Consider the following 21049-nt stretch of genomic DNA (forward strand, 5'->3'; position numbering starts at 1 on the left):
TTTCACCTTGGAGTATAACTCATTAGAAAAGTTGAAACAAAGTCTAGAAATATAATTTAGAATTTTTGGTCACATAGGAGAAACTTATTTCAGAAGAATTTTTTCAAATCAAGGACTTCTTAGAATTAAAGGTCTCTAAAGGAACAAACTTGGCAGATCCGTCATGATTCACAAGATTGAATTTTCTACTGATATGGCAAGGCACAGAGCACATTTGTCTCAGGCAGAGAAAACAAGTCTGTTATTGATTTGTTTGAGGAGGTGGTAGTTCAGATTCAAATTGATTATGTGTGTATTGCAGCAGAGTGCACTGTTGGAGCTAAAACATGACCAGGCATGTCTGGAGAACAAGTAGGACTATTTCACCAGAAATCTATTTATATTAGGAATGAAGCACCCCCTTGCAGATACATCATCCCATAGAAAAGAGGAGTCAGCCACATGGGGCTGCTTCAATGGCAAAGACTGGGTCGCCTGACAGGTAATTTTGAGTACAACATAGTTTATGTTGTTTACATTACTGAGATTCTCAACCTCTCACCCAACTTTCCTTCAATTTCCTAGCATTCATTCATATATACACACATAAGCATATCTGAGAGATTGTGGTGGTTAATTTCAGGTGTCAGCTGGACTGGACTAAGGGATCCTTAGATAGCTGGTAAGGCTTTATTTCTGGGCATGTCTGTGAGTGTGAGTGAGGACTGACTCACAGATATTAAAATCCATGGATATTTAAAAGCAATTTTCTACAAGGGATTTGAGTATCCCTGGGTTTTAATATCTGTGAGTCAGTCCTGGAAGCAGTCCCCTTCAGCTACTGAGGGATTTTTTAAATATAAAATACCATTTTTATTAAAAATACCATATATTATGCATAACACATGTATATTATACATAAGTGCACCCATTGTTCATCCTATTGGTCTCTCTCTGTACAACCCAAACTAATGTACCTAGATTATATGTAGATTATGCAAATGGGTACTGGCAAACGGCTAATATAGAGGAAGCTCATTTCTTTTCCTTTTTTAAAAATTTTTGTTTGAAAGGCAGAAACAGACAGTGATTTCTCATTTACCAGTTTGCTCCACAAAGGCCTGAAAAACTGGGCTGGGCTGGATTGAAGCCAGCAGGCAAATTCTCGGTCTGCTGGGACCCCACCTCTTAAGCCACCACCTGCTGCCTTCTTAGGGTGCTTATTAACAGAAACTTGCAATTGGGATCAGAGCTGGGACTCAAACCCAGGCACTTAGATATGAACATGGCTACCCTAAGTGGCATCTTATATACCAAATGCCCAACTGTGGAACCTCATTTCTTATTATGGGATTATTTAAAGTCAAAGAAAAGAGAAAGCAAAAAATTAGAATACAATCTTATGGAAATAAGCGATTTCAGAAGAGTCATGGATTTTGATGACTAAGAGCCATGCTTTGAGATACTAAGAGCCACAGAATATAATCTTCAAGTTGTTTGAACATTCTGTTTCACCGGGTAATTACTGAATGGACAGAAATTGTACCTACTCAGATGATATATTAGTATCTCTGAAACTCTGAAGCTACTTCCCTCTGGGAAAGTATGTTTTCTTTCATGACACTGGTGAAATGAATAGGAAGAGGCATTAACAGTTCAATTAGCAATGTAAGCACTGGTTTAAATTTCAGATGTATCTTGTTTAAACAGCATCCATATGGAGTAGTAGTCTCTCCTCCCCTATTTTCTGAAAGAGTTTGAGCAGGCTTGGCATTATTTCTTCCTTAAATATATGCTATTCACCATTAAAGCCATCTGCTCTGAGATTTTCTTTGTGAGAAAAATTTCGACTTACTACTTTGCTTTCATATTATAGCTCTACTGCAATACTCTATTTCTTCTTGAATACATTTTGGTAATTTGTATAATTTTAGGGAATTTGTCCATTTTATCCAAATTATCTAATTTAGTCAATAAAAATTGTTTGTAATATTTTATTACTTTCACTTATTGTTATTTATAAATTTTTAGGTTTACAATGTCCTTTCTTTTATCTTAGTAATTTATGTCTTTTTTCTTATATTCTTGGTAAAGATAAGGTTTATCAATTTTGTTGAACATTTCAATGAATCAGCTTTTAGGTTTCTTTGATTTTCTTTTTTTTTTTCTTTCTATTTCATCGACTTCTACTCTGACCTTTGTTGTTTACTTGATTCTACCTTCTTTGCTGTTAATGTGCTCTTATTTTTCCGCCTTCCTGAATTGCAAACTTAGATTACTGGTTTTAGCACTCCTTCCTTTTAAATGCAAGCACTTACTCCTACACTTTCCCTCCAGCACTGCTTTAGCTGCCTCACACACAATCGTGTGAAGTGAAATCAATGTAATCAAATCCCTAGTTTTGTGACTGGTGACTGTAGTTACACAAAAACAGAAAAGAAGGAAAGGAAATACTATACTGACAGAAAGCACTTCTCATTTGGTTAATAACTTACTGATAAAACAAGAGGGGAGAGCAGACACTGTGGCACAGTGGGTTGAGCTGCTGCTTGCAATTCCAACGTGCCCTATCCAAAGGCTGGTTCAAGCCCCTGCTGCTTTCTCCTTCTTCTTCCTCTTTTTTTTTTTTTTTGGACAGGTAGAGTGGACAGTGAGAGAGACAGACAGAGAGAAAGGTCTTCCTTTACTGTTGGTTCACCCTCCAATGGCCACTACAGCCAGCGTTGCGGCCGGTGCACCATGCTGATCCGAAGCTAGGAGCCAGGTGCTTCTCCTGGTCTCCCATGTGGGTGCAGGGCCCAAGCACTTGAGCCATCCTCCACTGCACTCCCGGGCCACAGCAGAGAGCTGGACAGGAAGAGGGACAACCGGGACAGAATCTGGCGCCCCCACCGGGACTAGAACCCAGTGTGCTGGCACCACAGGCAGAGGATTAGCCTACTGAGCCGCGGTGCCGGCCCCTCTTCTTCTTCCCCTTCCTCTTCCTCTTCTTCTTTTTCTTCTCTTTCTCCTCTCCTCCTCCTCCTCCTTCTCATTCTCCTCCTCCTCCACCTTCTTCTTCTTGTAAAATTTTACTTAAGTTACACAAATTTCATGTATTTCATATATAAAGATTTAGGAATGTAGTGAAACTTCCCACCTTGCCCTCCCTCCCGCCCATGCTCCAACTTTTCTTCCTCCTACCTCTCCCATTTCACTCTTAATTTTTACAAAGATCTACTTTCATCCAGCTTACTGCTAATGTACCTGGGAAGACCTTATTAGTTGGGCCCTACCACCCACATGGGAGACAAGGATGGAGTTTTGGGCTCTTAGCCTTGGCCTGGTTTAACACTAGCCATTGTGGTCATTATAATCCTAAGTATAAATCAAAGGGAAATGAAATCTATATTTTGAAGATACATCTGGATTCCTACATTTATTGCAGCCTTATTTACAATAGCCAAGAGGTGGAAACAACCTAAGTGTCCATCCACCAAGGTAGTGATAAAGAAAACATAGTACCTATACACAATGGGATGTTACTCAGTCACAAAAGGAAGAAATTTTGTCATTTGAAACAATGTGGATAGAACAGGGGATCATTATGTTAAGTGAAATGACAAGTACAGAAAGACAACTATCACTTGATGTCAATCCCATGTGGAGTCTAAAAATAGGTGATTTCAAAGAAGTTAAAAATATAATGGTGGTTACCAGAGGCTGGGGTAGGGAGCAGAAAGAGAAGCATGGGAAAGGTTGATTGGACTAGGTTACAGCTAGAGAGGAGTAAGGTATTTGGGAGTTCTATTACACAGTAGGGTTACTATGGATAATGTTAATGTACTGTGTATTTTTCTGTTTCAATAAAACCTAGAAGGGGGCCGGTGCTGTGGCGCAGCGGGTTAACGCCCTGGCCTGAAGTGCTGGCATCCTATCATAGGGGCGCTTGTTCTAGTCCTGGTTGTTCCACTTCCAATCTAGCTTCTGCTATGGCCTGGGAAAGCAGACATTGAGTGACTCAGAATTATCTCACCATTGTCATTGTTTTTTAATAGAAAACTTTTATTTAATAAATATAAATTTCAAAAGTACAACTTCTGGATTATAGCAGTTCTTCCCCCCCATTACCACCCTCCCACCTGCAAACCATCCCATCTTCTACTCCCTCTCCCATCCCATTCTTCATCATGATTCATTTTCAATTATCTTTATATACAGAAGATGAACTCTATACTGAGTAAAGATTTCAACAGTTTGCACGCACAGAGACACACAAAGTATAAAGTACTGTTTGAAGATTAGTTTTACCATTAATTCTCATAGCACAACACATTAAGGACAGAGATCCTACATGGGGAGCAAGTGCACAGTGACAGGACTCTCTTTCGCTTTGTCTCTACCTTTCTAACTTTTTCAAATAAATAAAATAAATCTTTAAGAAAAAAATAAAACCTAAAAGATAGAATTTTGGATGTTTTCACTATAAAGAAATGTTAAAATGCTTGAAAAGATAAATATATTTACCATGGTTGGATATTATACAACATATATATATAATATATATAATGAAACATCACATAGTATTTCATAAATATGTACAATTTTTATATACCTGTTAAAATATTTTTAAATATTTATTATTTTTTTGAAAGTCAGAGTTACAGAGAACAGAGGCAGGGAGAGAGAGGTCTTCCATCCGATGGTTCACTCTCCAGATGGTCACAACAGCCAGAGAAGTGCCAGTGCAAAGCCAGAAGCCATGAGCTTCTTCCAGGTCTCCCACGTGGGTGCAGGGGCCCAAGCACTTGGACCATCCTCCACTGCTTTCTTAGGCCACAGCAGAGAGCTGGGTAGAAAGTGGAGTAGCTGGTGCCCAACCTGCTACATCACAGCTCTGGTTCCTAACATTTTTAAAGATAAAAAATAAAGAAAGTTTTTAAAAAGGTAATGTTTTTCCCTCTCACAAAGGGTGGGAAAATAAGATGCACAAATATCCATTTTTTTGCTTTAAAAAATTTTTGTAATAAGCAATTTTTGTTTTTACAGGAAAATTCTGCAGTGAGTTATAGCCTCACCAGGACATATTTTCTGAAAAAAAAAAAAAATAGAATAAGAGTTTTAACAATGATAATGGTGAATCATACTAGATAAAATGATCAGTTTAAGTTCATAACTGATCATAAAGATAGGATTAATTGTCAAAAGGATCACATAAATAAGGCCAGCGTCGGCAAATAATAATTGATAGAATTAAAAAGAGAGAATGATTCGACATAGGAAGTGGGATACACAGCAGATTCATAGAATGACAAATGCCCTAAACAGCACTCTGGCCTCAGAATCAGCCCTTAAGGCATTTGGATCTGGCTAAAAAGGCCACGAGAGTTTCTCAGGCATGGAAAGCCAAGACTCTGTGGCAAAAAATGACCTAAATGAAGGATCTCTGTGAGTGAGATTTCGGTGGAAAGAAAGGGCCATCAAAGAAGGAGATACCTTTCTCTGAAGGGAGGAGAGAACTTCCACTTTGATTATGGCCTTGTCTAAATATGGTCCGGAGTTTGTGAACTCAAAGAGGCTTCCATAGCCTTGGCAACTCATGACAAGAGCCTCAGGTAATTACAGACATCATAAATAAGGGTGTCAATTGTTAAATCAACAATGGGAGTCACTGTGCACTTACTTCCCATGTAGGATCTCTGTCCTTAATGTGTTGTGCTATGAGAATTAATGGTAAAACTAATCTTCAAACAGTACTTTATACTTTGTGTGTCTCTGTGGGTGCAAACTGTTGAAATCTTTACTCAGTATAGAGTTCATCTTCTGTATATAAAGATAATTGAAAATGAATCATGATGAAGAATGGGATGGGAGAGGGAGTGGAAGATGGGATGGTTTGCAGGTGGGAGGGTGGTAGTGGAGGGAAGAACTGCTATAATCCAGAAGTTGTACTTTTGAAATTTATATTTGTTAAATAAAAGCTTTCTATTAAAAACAATGATAATGGTGAGATAATTCTGAGTCACTCAATGTCTGAGAAAATATAGAATAAGAAGTGATAATGGAAGCAAAGTTTAAATCATAATAGAAAGCTAGATATTTGTTGCATCAAAGTATAAATATTTTAAAAGAAAAAGTATTAGTGCAGGATTTTTAAAGTGAATGGTTTTCTAAGTCATGTGAAGATGAGAAATATTTTAAAAATCACATCCACAAATCTTTTCTGAGAATATTCATAAAATATTAATACTAATGAGAAAAGATTATGCTATATGTGATCATTTTTAAAATACATTTACTCAGCTGTCTCACTGTTTATTACAAATTCTCAGTATTTATTTTGGTTGCATTGTAGTTCTTGCAGTGGATCAGAATGAATAATGATAATAATAGGAATTTTTACATAGCAGCTATCCCATGATGGATTCTGGTCTAAGTGCTGCATCATTATTTTTCCATTTAATCCTGCAAATTCTTTATGAGATAGTGAATCATTGATGAGCATGGATTCCATAACAATTAGTCTTACTCAAAGTTCCCTGACTGGACCACTACAAATACTCCTCCCAGATGTTTCCAGATCATTCTTTGATTTGTTGTGATGGCTAATTTTACATGTCAAATTGGTTAGACTTTTGTTCCAGTTATTTGGTCAAACTCTAGCCTGCATGTTGCTATGAAGATATTTTTAATATGTTACTAACATCTACAATTGGTTGACTTTAAAGCAAGTTACCATTCATAATGTAGGTGAGCTTCAGGCAATAAGTTGGATGATTTAAGACCAAAGATGGGAATTTCCAGAGAGGAAAGAACTGTGCCTCCACACTACAACGCAACAACACACAAATTCTTCCCAAAATGTAAGAGATGGGATTCAAAATTGCTACATCAACCTTCACCTGAATGCACAGGCTGCTGGCATTCAGTCCCTACAATAATTGCATGAACCAGTTCCCTCCCTAATCTAAATCTTTCTCTCAATCTCTACAGATAGATGATAGGTAGATCAATGATGATGATGATGATGATGATGGCAATGATAGATAGATCGATAGATAGATAGATAGATAGAGACCCTATTGGTTCTGTTTTCCTGGAAAACCCTGACTAATAGACTTGAGATGGCACGTTTGAAACTATGCCATGAATAACCATCAAAGTATATTCTGTATTTCGTGCCAGTGTGGTTACTGTTTATTATTGGTTTGTAAGAAGGTAAAACAAATAAAAGATAAAACAAGAAAATAAGCATTTAGAAAACATAGCAATTTCGCACCATAATAGTCAAATTCATGATCAGTGAACTCATCATGTTTAACAACATGTATACCAGCATGCATGCAGAAGGAACTTGCACTTTTGTGGTTATTTGCATGTTTTTCACCAATCAACTAGTAATATATGATGATATTTCAAAGTTAGTTAACCGTAACCCAAAAGTATATTTAAATCTGAGAATAGGTAAGCACTAAATATTTATAACTTTTTTAGTTATTTTACTATTTAATTCAAAATTAAATGCAATTTAACATGGCTAAAAGGACATAATTTAGAAGATTTCACAAGTGCACACATATTTTTAACATGAAAATTCTTTTATATATCTGTGATTTGAACATGATAGTAATTATTCTGTCAACAAATATGGTCCTAAGTCTAAGTTTAGTATGGGAATAAATTCTGCTGGCAGAGTTGTAATGACAGGAAAATAACCTGGAGTTGCTTTCCAGATGAAAGAGTTTGTGCCAGAATGTAAATCAGCTTGCTGCTTCCAGCATTGATAAAGTCTTGCCTCAAGAAAAAAAATGTTAACTGAGCTGAATAGCAAGCAAAGTAGTAAAAATTGTGAACCACATACAGGCTAATATGTTACATTTAAGATTATTTCCTTTATTGTATGATAACGAGTACACTGATCATAAACAACTAGGCATGCTGGCATTGATGGTTAGCAAGGCACAATGTTCTTTCAAGAATATATGAATTATGGAACAAACTCATAATGTTTCCACATCATTAGAAACAGTTTGCTCTTAAATTTTTAAAGATTTTGTAAATCATGTAAAAAGTTTTACAAGATATCAGATGTTTACTTTTCTGATATCAGTGACTTTTTTTTTTTAATTTTCTCTCCCAAGGAAGAAGTATCACATGTTTTCCAATGGAAGATCAAAAGGAAAAATGAAAGTTAGAAGCTTGGAAAAACAGACTTTCTATAGATTGTCACAATGTGACTCAGACTGAGTGACTCTGACACAGGTGATGATCTTGATGAAGCTCATCGGCTGGATGAAATTTCCATGTGTTATTTTTACAGGGGAAATTGAGGCATACGGAGGTTGCTTTAGGATATGGAAACATCTATCACACAAACAACTATTCCTCTTTGTTCCCCCTTACCTAGCTCCTCTGTTTAACTTATTGAAAGACTACTGATAGCAAAATAGTGAGTGAGAATTTGGTGCAGCAGTTAAGATGTTGCTTGGGATGACTACATCCCATATTAAAGTCCCTGCTCGACTCCCAATTCCAACATCTTGCTAAAGCACACTGTAGGAGGCAGCAGTTGATGGCATGGATTCCTTCCAGCCATTTGGGAGACTTGTGTTAAATTCCAGACTCCTGGTTTTGGCCTGGCCCAGCCTCAGGTCTGTGGGCATTTGAGAAGAGAACCAGTGACTTGAAGACAATCTCTTTCTCACTCGCTCTCTCTCCCCTTGCTTTCAAATAAGTAAATATTTTTAAGAGATATCATATATGTGGGTAAATATTACTTACCTTTATAAAAGCATTCTTTCTTTGCTATTTTTCCTTTTCTGATAAATACAATTTTCTTCCATTCTGCTATATGTGCCCAGGTAATCCATGATGATGATGACGATGATGGTAATGTTGATTTTAGTGCTGAACATAGCTATATTATAAAGAAATAAAATGTGTCTCTTTTGTCCTTTTCCTGGAATAGCCAATTTTTACATTCTAGTGAACCATTTGATTCTTTGTCACTGAAAATGACGTACTTAATCTTTTGAAAAATCTTGGTATAATGCCACAAAAGCTTTTAAAATGGCATTTTAGCAGAGAAAGATGTTCTGGGTATCAAGAACTACATTGATGAGTTATTACCCCAAGTGATCACTTTTCACATTCTTGTTCTTCAAAAAAAAAAAAAAAGAAAAGAAAAAAAAAAAGCCTGATTCATTTACAAACAAATTTAACAAACCTATAAGCCCTATGAAGGATTACATTGCCAACAATATGGTCCTCTTTTATTTTACTTTCTTGAAAAAAAAAATAAGCATAAGCAATAGGCATCCATTCTTGTGATTAGTTCAGATACATGATGATTATCTAGCTTATACTTAGATTTTTTAAAAATTTTTTTATTTGACAGATAAAGCTAGACAGACACACAGGCTAATGCATGAACACTAGAGAGCTTGTTCTCAGCAAGCTGGCGTGGAGGACAAGGAGAGCAAACCTGAGAAGTAAAAAGAGCAGCACAAAAATGCATCATCAAGGAGTGGCAAGATGGCGGAATAGGAAGGGAGCACATTGATAGTTCAGCAAGACACACAGGTTAATAAAAGTGGAGATACTGCAGGGTCAAGGAAGAGTAGGGGAAGAAACAGCAGCAGAAACTCTTCCGGAACTAGTGATTCACAGTGGACCTGCGTGGAGAGCGTGGAAGCCCAAGTTTGGGACACCAGCGGCAGACTCAATGCACCAGCACTGGAACGCAAGGTGAGCCAAACCTCAATAGCCCGAGACACCAGCGGGCAAGCGGAAAGAGGAGGCTAGAGGGAACGAGGCTTGAAACTCCGTGGGGAAAAGTTCACCAGGCTAACTAGAAGAGAGAGAGGAAAAAAAAAAAAAGTGACCGATACGGACACGAGTTTCTCTCTCTCCGCTCACCCCTCAAAGGCGAGCAAGACAAAGAGCAGGCGCCATTTTGGACATACGTCATAATCAGAGCGACCTCAGGTCTACACCAGCCCTGAGCCTAGCAGAAACACCTGACTCTGGGGGGAGGGCTGAAATAACGGGAGATTAGCATCTAACTTGGCAATCCAGTGGGAGACTGCAGGAGAATTGGAGCCCACACCGAGGGCAGCACAGATTCCCTGTGTGGTCCATGGGAAAGAGCTTTCGATCTCTGGCTCCTGTGGGTATATCATTCGCCTGCTAACTACCTCCAATTACGTTCAGCTGTGCAGAATTACTTCCCTTTTGAATCAAAAAAAAAAAAAAAAAAAAAAAAAAGAAAGAGAGATTTACCACACCTAACCTGGGAGTGTCATCTTTGACACACCCTCAACCCTGAGGAACCAAACACAGCTCTCAGTCCACACTTATCTCAAACCTCTAAGGCTCCACCGAAAGCAGACAGTCCACTTAATGTAGAGCCATAGTGTAACAAGAAAAAACACCACAGTGAAGAAACCAAATATCTCCAACATGCCAAACAACAAACGCAAAAACCAAGCTAACAAGAACAAGGAAGACACTATGACGCCCCCAAATGAAAAAGACACCCCAATTCAAGATTATGAAGATGATGAGATAGAAGAAATGCAAGAAGCGGATCCCAAAAAATTGATAAGAACATTAAGAAGTTCTCAAAAACAAATTCTTGAACTACAGAAATCCTTAATGGACAAGATAGAAAATCTCTCTCGTGAAAATGAAATATTAAGGAGGAATCAAAATGAAATGAAACAACTAGTAGAACATGAAACTGTGATAGTGACAAAAAACCACAATGAAATGAAGAATTCAATAGATCAAATGACAAACACATTAGAGAGCCTTAAAAACAGAATGGGCGGAGCAGAAGAGAGAATATCAGACTTAGAAGACAGAGAACAGGAAAGGAAACAGGCAAACCAAAGAAAAGAAGAAGAAATTAGAAATCTAAAAAATATTGTTGGGAATCTACAGGATACTATTAAAAAACCTAATATTCGGGTTCTAGGAGTTCCTGAAGGCATGGAGAGGAAGAAAGGATTAGAAGGCATTTTCAGTGAGATACTAGCAGAAAATTTCCCAGGTTTGGAGAAGGACAGAGGCATCTTAGTACAGGAAGCTTATAGAACCCCTAATAAACATGACCAAAAGAGATCCTCACCACGACACATTGTAATCAAACTCACCACAGTGAAACATAAAGAAAAGATTCTAAAAGGTGCAAGAGAGAAACGTCAGATTACTCTCAGAGGATCTCCAATCAGACTCACAGCAGACTTCTCATCAGAAACCCTACAAGCTAGAAGGGAATGGCGAGATATAGCCCAGGTACTAAGAGAGAAAAACTGCCAGCCCAGAATATTATATCCTGCAAAGCTCTCATTTGTGAATGAAGGTGAAATTAAGACTTTTCATAGCAAACAGAAATTGAAAAAATTTGTTGCCACTCATCCTGCCCTGCAAAAGATGCTTAAAGATGTGTTACACACAGAAACACAGAAACATGGTCACCAATATGCAAGAAGGTAAAGGAAGGAAACCTCACAGCAAAAGATCACAGGAAGCTCAATTTCTCTTTGACATAGAATTAAACTCTGATGCTCTGTTAAAGCAATGTGTTAAAGTAATCTAAAAACAAAAAGCAATTCAAATCAATTGGCAATCTACAAAAAGAGTTAAAGATTTTAAAAGCTATTATTAAAATTGCTATAGTGGTCTATTATGCTATGTTATATGTGTGTACATATTGTATGTCCACATAGGAAATTTTATTAAGAGTTTAATTTTAAATGGCTTATAGATAAGATTGTCCATAAATTTAAGCTGCTAAAATCAATCAAAGATACATTTTAATTTGTGGGACCTGAATCTGTGTATCATATGTTTTAAACTTGTTGGTAGAAAGAAACTAAAAACATTTTATATGGTTGTGCTTAAGTTTACTGGCTAAACAAACTACACCATGTTAGATATTTAAGAGGTGTTTTCAAATACATGATTCTTAAAATTTATAGAAGGCATTGGACCTTCTGGTAAATGTTTTCTTAAGTTGTTATCTAATGGTGGAAACTGTTTGCTAAGTATTCATGTAATATTGCTATTGTCAGCAAGCGATCTAGGACTTGCTCCCTCATTTCTCTATTCTAAGCCCAACTTGTTCTTTCATTTCTCTATTCTCTTCAAGGTAGGAAACTAATTCTATTATGAAGGAATCTGTAGGATGCACAATTTAATCTTTAGACCTTATAAAAGAGATGGCTAACATTTTTCTGTAATAGCATAGCCAAAATAAGAACTTAAATAATAATCTCATAGCTAGATTCACTTCGCCATCAGCGAAGTATACAGTAAGTAGAAAAAAACCTCCCTTTCAGACAAAAGGGAAAGAAAGTTTTAAAGTGAGAATATAATTTTCCTCATGGGCATTGTCTACCTTAGAAAAACTACTACAGAACAAGCCTGTGACTATAGACTTGTAGTTCAGGCCACCGAAGATTAGAGATGGGATACGGGCACTCCCTTGACTTGCATCCTCTGGTCTGCTTTAACACAAACCAGGAGGAAAAGAAAGCTCGGCATCAGAAGCAATGGGTGGCAGGCCTATTAATGGCTGATCTGTACAGTGATCTGCCCTCAAGCAGACCCAACAGGCCAGTCTACTGCAGTGGCTTTCAATGTGGTAAGCCTGGGCTTCAGCAAAAGTCAGCTTGTGAAGAGCCCTGGCAGCTCTGCCAAGAGTTGGATCACTGGAAATGGACCTGCCCTGGAGTCGAAGGATGCCCAGGTCAGAGCCACAGATCTTATTGGCTCTAAGCTGAAAAGCCCTTCACTCAGCCCAACTTCCAAAGTGACCACTGCAGCTGAGGGGGTGGTCAAGTAGGGTCAGCAACATTGCAGGCAGAACTGTAAATTTCTTGTTAGAGATGCCCCCTGCCTTTACCTGGCCAGCTCTCCTCCCAGGCCAGCCAAGTAATGAAAGTCAACAGAGTGCCTTCCCCTAGGAGGTTCACACCTCCCTTAGGATATACCCCATGTGAAGAGATAGATAGGTCTGGGCCTCTTAACTTACAAGGCCTAAAGCCCACCAGATTATTATCAAGCCCCTTCTGTCAGGTTCTATTTGCCTCTCAATCAGAAAACTTAATTGTAGCTTAGACAGCACCTTTCTTAGCTCCTCTAATAATGAGTCTGTCCTTTGTTCTAGACCCTGTCTAGCGCACTTGGGCCTCATTCCTTTGTAATCATAACCTCTACTCTACCACCAATGGCTCTACTCCCAACCTGTGTGTACTGATGGTCCTCTTCCCCACTTATTGCTGTATAATTGTTCAAACCTGGTAAATGCCACTCTTAGGATCATTGGTTACTATCCTCACTCTGTCTTTTATGACCTTATCTAAATATGATCAGAGTCGGCAAACTTGGAAGGCTTCCATAGCCTTGGCAACTCATGACGAGAGCCTAGGGTGGTTACTGGCGCCATAAACTAGAGTGTCAATTTGTTGGGTCAACAACAGGAGCCACTGTGCACTTGCTCCTCATGTGGGATCTCTGTCCTTAATGTGCTGTACATTTTGATTTAATGCTATGACTAGCACTCAAACAGTATGTTTCACTTTGTGTTTCTATGTGGGTGTAAACTGTTGAAATCTTTATACTAAATTGATCTTCTGTATATAAAGAGAATTGAAAATGAATCTTGATGCAAATGGAAGGGGAGAGGGAGCGGGAGAGGGGAGGGTTGTGGGTGGGAGGGAAGTTATGGGAGGGGGAAGCCATTGTAATCCATAAGCTGTACACTGGAAATTTATATTCATTAAATAAAAGTTAAAAAAAAAAGAAAAAAAAAAAGCTAGACAATCAGGGAGAGAGACAGAGAGAAAGGTCTTCCTTCCATTGGTTCACTCCCCAAATGGCCACCACGGCCGGAGCTATGCCGATCCGAAGCCAGGAGCTAGGTGCTTCCTCCTGGTCTCTCATGCGGGTGCAGAGGCCCAAGCACTTGGGTCATCCTCCACTGCCCTCCCGGGCCACAGCAGAGAGCTGGACTGGAAGAAGAGCAACCAGGACTAGAACCCGGTGCCCATATGGGATGTTGGCGCCGCAGGCGGAGGATTAACCAAGCGAGCCACGGTGCTGGCCCCTATATTTAGATTTTGAAACTGGTAGTCATTATTATAAATTTTTTTTCCAGTCTCTAGATGAAAGAATAACAAACTCACATTTCTTCTTGAATCAGCACCATACATAACCGCCCCTTCTCTCCTGCCTGCCTCTAGCCATCCTACTCTAATGCATCCCTCCACTTGTTTGCACTTTTCTAGGCTTAAAAGACTTCTGATATTGAGGTGACATCAGTAGGGAATAGCACTTCTGGGCCTTTATGTGGTGATGGTGAGGCGAAGCAGGTCTAGGCACAGGTTTTCGGTCATAATCTTGCCTTCTCATCAGCATGTGAACATTTACCTACTACATCTCTTGTGTACACCCTGATTGAAGAAAATACAATTTGAGTTTCTGGAGAGTCTACAAATGGGGACGTGGTAGGGTCACACTGAAAGCTACTGAAAGCTGGGAATGCTGGAGGTGATGTAGTAAGACGGTTTGGTGGTCATCAGGTGTGGGGTTGAGTCAGCTCCAAAAGTTGCTAGTTGAGTGAGTTCAAAGAAGTCATCCTAACCTCTGTCAGTTTCCTGAAATATATAATGAAAACAAAGGAGATTTCAAATAGTTTGTGGACAAATGAAATGAAAAGATAAAAGTATAATTTTCCATCAGGTTAAAGGCAGTTTGTAAGCAATGGTACCAGTTATTTAGTTAATCTCTAAAGAACTAAAGATCTTGAAAATTTAACTGTATTAATGAATTTTTTTACATTACTAATTGGAAAAAACTTGGTGCTCCTTAAAGATTTTTTACATTGGGAAACAAAAAGAAGTCAGAAGGAACCAAATCATGACTCTAAGGTGGATGCCCAACAATTTCCCATAGAAACTCTCAGGAAATCGACTTTGTTTGATTAAAGAAACAGGAGCATAGTCATGGTGGAGAAGAACTCTCCAAGGAAATTTTGTTGGGTGTTTTTCTGCTAAAACTTTGACAAACATTCTCAAAACACTATCCTAATAAGCAGAAGACAACAAGAAAAATGCCTCCGTTCTCCAAAATTATCTTTCTCTTTAAAAAAAAAAATTCAGAATAGTTTTAAATTAAGAAAACGAAAGTTGTGAAGTAACATTACAAGTTATCACATGACCTTTACCATTGACCAGTCTGCTTTTGCTTTGACTGATGCACTTGTACTTCTTGGTAACCACTGCTTTGATTGTACATTGTTTTCAGGGTCATACTAGCTAAGCTGCCACAACTCTAAGCAATATTTCAGGATCTTGATCTCACTTGTCTAAAATTTCCATTAAAAGATCCCTCTTTTCTGCACCTGATCTGGCCTCAACAGTTTGAGTACCTGGTGAGGAGAAAGTTTACTCCACTTTAATTTCTCAGGCAGATATTTAATCTGAACCAGTTGAGATATTTATGATGTTGGCTATCATTTCTGATGCTTACAGTCAGCACTCTTCAATTAGGGTATTAACAAGGTAAATTCTTTCTTAGAAAGTGGAACAGGGACCCCTAGTGGAGTTTAGGTCTCTCCTGAGAGCGTTTGCACAGACTGACCACAGAGGACCCCACACTGTCCTCCCCTTCTTTGCAGGCGTTGCACAACCTCCTGGCTGCTCCACCCCACTTCCTGCCCACTGTCATTTGCCAGACTGCAGACCATGCTGCTGAGTCTGGTTTACCAGGCTAGCTCTTCTGTTTTTTAATCTCAGGGATTTTCTTTTAGGGACCCCACTGGGTGCTCTCGCCAGTCTATCATCTTGTACCCCCTGATACAAGCTAGATTTAAGTTTTCCTCTCTGAGCCATCAAGACTGTGTGCAACTCAGAGAATGTGCCTGTTTATGGACAAGAAAACTGCTTATAGAAAAGTACCAGGGGCTGGCGCTGTGGCTCAATGGATTAAAGCCCTGGCCTGCAGTGCCGGCATCCCATACGGGTACTGGTTTGAGTTCTGGTTATTCCACTTCTGATCCAGTTCCCTGATAATGCACCTGGGAAAGCAGTAGAAGATGGCCCAAGACCTTGTGCCCCTGCACTCACATGGGAGACCCAGAAGAAGCTCTTGGCTCCTGGCTTTGGATCGGCTCAGTTCTGGCCATTGTGGCTATTTGGTGAGTGAACCAGCAGATGGAAGACCTCTGTCTTTCTCTCTGTACCTCTATCTGTAACTCTAGTCTTTCAAATAAATAGCATTTTTTTATAAAAGTACCAGAATGTCACCAATGTCTCTCATTTGCTATAAATAATTGGAATGAAAATAATTGTATTGCTTGGAAAATAAATACTATAACAAGATAAGTTGTAAAAAATATGTAACTTCAGAAAACCAAAAACCTCCTTTGATATGAATGCTGATCCTGGTAGTTTGGCCTTCTTATCATACAATGTCTTGCTTTTTCTCCAGTAGTAATTTTTATCTTAAAACCTGTTGTTTTCTGATATTGGGATAATTATTCTTGCTCTCTTTTAGTTATTGCTAGCATATTCACCTTTTTCTGATTTTATTTTCTAGTTCTTCATGTTTTTGAATCTGAAGTATATCTGTTAGACCTACTTATTTTTAAAAATCTGCTGCTTTGACGTCCTAAACAACACTCTGGCCTCAGAATCAGCCCTTAAGGCATTTGGATCTGGCTGAAGAGCCCATGAGAGTATTGTAGGCATGGAAAGCCAAGATACCATGGAAAAGAAAAAAAAAGAAGAAGACCTAAATGAAAGATCTCTGCGAGTGAGATCCCAGTGGAAAGAACGGGGCCATCAAAGAAGGAGGTACCTTTCTCTGAAGGGAGGAGAGAACTTCCACTTTGACTATGACCCTATCGGAATAAGATCAAAGTTGGTGAACTCTAAAGGCTTCCATAGCCCTGGCAACTCATGACTAGAGCCTAGGGAGATTACTGACGCCATGGACAGGAGTGTCAAATTGTTAAGTCAGCAACAGGAGTCACTGTGTGCTTACATCCCATGTGGGATCTGTCCTTAATGTGTTGTCTAATGTGCAGTGATGCTATAACTAGTACTGAAACAGTATATTTACACTTTGTGTTTCTGCGTGGGTACAAACTGATGTGATCTTTACTAATTATATACTGAATCGATCTTCTGTATATAAAGATAATTGGAAATGAAAAAAAAAAAAAAACCCTGGTGTTAAATTGGAAATGGCATAGAAAATTAATTAATTTTTTTAAAAAAATATTATGTAGGATCTCTGTCTTTAATGTGCTGTACACTCTTATTTAATGCTATAACTAGTACTCCAACAGTATTTTTTTTCACTTTGTGTTGCTATATGGGGGCAAACTGTTGAAATCGTTACTTAATATATACTAAACTGATCTTCTGTATATAAAGAGAATTGAAAATGAATCATGATGTGATTGGAAGGGGAGAGGGGGCGGGAAAGGGGAGGGTTGTGGGTGGGAGGGAAGTTTTGGGAGGGGGAAGTCATTGTAACCCATAAGCTGTACTTTGGAAATTTATATTCATTAAATAAAAGTTTAATTAAAAAAAAAAAAAGAAATGTGCCAGGGGATTCCAATTCAATCCCACCAAGATGGCATATACCAATGCCATCTCACTAGTCCAAGTGATCAATTTCAGTTCACAATTGATCACACTGATAGGTCTAAGAGTCAAAGGGATCACATAAACAAGACTAGTGTCTGCAAATACTAACTGATAGAATAAAAAAGGGAGAAAACGATCCAACATGGGAAGCAGGATACACAGCAGACTCATAGAATGGCAGATGTCCTAAATAGCACTCTGGCCTCAGAATCAGCCCTTAAGGCATTCTAATATGGCTGAAAAGCTCATGAGAGTATTTCAGGCATGGAAAGCCAAGACACTCTGTCAAAAAAAAAAAAAAAAAAGAAATGACCTAAATGAAAGATCTCTGCGAGTGAGATCCCAGTGGAAAGAACGGGGCCATCAAAGAAGGAGGTACCTTTCTCTGAAGGGAGGAGAGAACTTCCACTTTGACTACGACCTTGTCTAAATAAGATCAGAGTTGGGAAACTTAAAAGGCTTCCATAGCCTTGGCAACTCATGACAAGAGCTTAGGGTGATTACTGACACCATAAACAAGAGTGTCAAATTGTTAAGTCAACAACAGGAGTCACTGTGAACTTACTCCTCATGTAGGACCTCTGTCTTTAATGTGCTGTACATTGTGATTTAATGCTATAACTAGTACTCAAACAGTATTTTTCACCTTGTGTTTCTATGTGGATGCAAACTGTTGAAAGCTTTACTTAATATATACTCAACTGATTTTCTGTATATAAAGAGAATTGAAAATGAATCTTGATGTGAATGGAAGGGGAGAGGGAGCGGGAAAGGGGAGGGTTGTGGGTGGGAGGGAAGTTATGAGGGGGTGAGAGAAAGCCATTGTAATCCATAAGCTGTACTTTGGAAATTTATATTCATTAAATAAAAGTTTAAAAAAAAGTATTCCTTTTTTTCACAGAAAATTCTAAGGGTTGCTATAACCTGACACCCCATGAAGCAATATTGCAAGTTTTCAAGTATACAGCAAGAGATTGTAATCTATAAGCTGTACATTGGAAATTTATATTCATTAAATAAAAGTTAAAAAAAAGACTCAATTTCTCACTTACAAAATAGGGACCATGACAGTAATGGTTTATAGGATTGTATGTATGAAACAGAGAGAGTTTAGTTTGGTGCCCGACACCGTGCAAACTCTTAATAAACATTTGCTTTATTACAAATAAAAAAAAAATCTGCTGCTTTGGGGCTGAGGCATTTAATGTTTATAATTAATGTAATTACTGATAACGTAAAATAGTGAGATCTAGGCATTCAATATCTATTTTCATTCAATATGTAGATCCAGTCAATGACAATATGAGCATTTCAAGTTCCTAAATAGTATAACCTTGGTAATTTTTTTCTTTAAATGTTTATAATTGTTACAGGGTCAGTCCATCCAGTTGAAGTTTGACTCTCATATACCTCCTCCCATATTAGTTTTTCTTACTAATTTCATCTGAATATTTGCTTGGTAGTTTCTTTTTTACTTAAAATTGCTTTGAAGGGAAGCTTTATGTCTCTGTTTAAATAAAAATCCATTATATATATATATATATATATAGTACATAAAATATCTTAGAGTGAAAATAAAATTCTGTTACTAATATTTGCTAAATACTGTTGCTGCTGGAGCCTTTGAACCAGAAATTTAGTCTCTTAAAATATGTTAGCAACTATTAGCAATATAATAAATATATCCCAGTACTAAACTGAAATTTTACTCTTGACTAACCAAAGAAATAAAGCAAAGTTAAAAAGGAGATAGCTTTTACTAATGTGATTCAATGTTATTTAATGCAACACTTGAAAAATCTTCTGCACAGTCCATATTTTGAAAACATGTCCTCCATTTGGACTACAATAACAAAATATCTACCATCAAGTAATTTGTAGGTCATGGACATTTATTTTTTATAATTCAGGGGCCAAAATCAAGTCTCCAGCACTAGGGGTCTGGTGAGGGCCTAGTTGTGGTGTCTTCACATGGTGGAAGAGCAGTAGAGATCAAACTCACTCATACAAGCCCTTGATACGAGCCGAATCTCACCCATGATTTATTCACTACTTAAATACCCTGCTACTTAATGTTACTACATTGATAAGTTTCAACATGAATTTTGAGACATTCAGACCATTGCTCTACTAATGAGAGCTGCCCAATTTTCCTACTCTTTCTACAGACACACGCTTTCTTTTTCTTCATGTTTGTTTTTAAAAGATTTATTTATTTATTTATTTAAGAGGTAGAGGCTACAGAAAGAGAAGAGGGAGAGACAGAGAGAAAGGTCTTCCATCTGCTGGCTCACTCCCCAGATAGTTGCAATGGCTGGAGCTGAGCAGATACAAAGCCAGGAACCAGAAGCTTCTTCTAGGTCTCCCACTCAGGTGCAGTGGCCCAAGCACTTGGGCCATCTTCTACTGCTTTCCCTGGCCATACCAGAAAGCTGAATTGGAAGATAAGCAGCCAGAACTTGAACCAGCATCCATATGAGATGCGGGCACTGTAGGCAGAAGCTTAACCCTTTACACCACAGCGCTGGTCCCTACACACTCACTTTCAACACTGAAAATAATTGGGGCTTGTCTCTGAGCTTGGCTGAGAAACCAAGGGTGTAGAACTGCGTATGGTCAAGCTTCTAAATGTTGGTCCACAAAGAATCCAGCCATCTACAATAGGGAAAGATAATCACACTGAAAGGACCCCTGGGTCCTTTTAGTTGCCACATGCTACTTTAATGCAGAGTAGAAAGCTTATTTGTATGACTATAGATTCCTGGGTTTAGGTACTATATTCAGTCACTGAACATGGCACCCTGTTAATGCTCATAATGATTGGTTTTCAGAATATTAGTGTTGGAAACTGATTGAAGACCTTGAAACTCATCTTCGCATTTTCTGTATGAGCAAACTGAGTCCAGATAGGTGAATTGCATTTCCCTGGGCCTCACAGCTGCAGTAGAGTCCAGCCCAAGAGTCCTTTTCATCTACACAACTGGTTCTCACTCCTGGTTGCACATTAGAATCATCTGAGAAGCTTAGCAAAAAAAAAAAAAAAAAAAAAAAAAAAAGACACCTGTGCTTCATCATGGATCAATTAAATTAGAATGGGGCTAGGCCATTGATAGTTTTAAGATTCCCAGGTAGGGCTGGCACTGTGGTACAGCTGGTTAAGCTGCTGCACTTCCAATCCAGCTCCCTTCTCATGCACCTGGGAAAGTAGTGGAAGATGTCCCAAATCCTTGGGCTCCTCCACCTGTGTGGGAGACCATGATGAAGCTCCTGGACCAGCCCTGGCTGTTGTGGCCATTTGGGGAGTGAACCAATGGATGATTTCTCTGTCTCTCCCTCTATCTGTAATTCTGACTTTCAAAATGAAAAAAAAAAAAAAAAAAAAAAAAAGATTCCCAGGTGACTCCAATGTGAACTCAGGCCTGAGAATC

The 21049-nt window shown here is 38.4% G+C and overlaps 1 long non-coding RNA gene across 1 annotated transcript; it reads left to right on the forward strand.

Annotated features, from left to right (window-relative positions):
- The first annotated feature begins 422 nt into the window (after window positions 1-422).
- On the forward strand, window positions 423-16111 carry LOC133748994 (uncharacterized). Its single transcript, XR_009864560.1, has 3 exons — window positions 423-481; window positions 8100-8220; window positions 16027-16111. It is a non-coding gene; the product is annotated as an uncharacterized LOC133748994 (long non-coding RNA).
- Window positions 16112-21049: the final 4938 nt, after the last annotated feature.

This window comes from Lepus europaeus, chromosome 2 (assembly GCF_033115175.1).
Source record: "Lepus europaeus isolate LE1 chromosome 2, mLepTim1.pri, whole genome shotgun sequence".
NCBI classification, from domain to species: domain Eukaryota; kingdom Metazoa; phylum Chordata; class Mammalia; order Lagomorpha; family Leporidae; genus Lepus; species Lepus europaeus.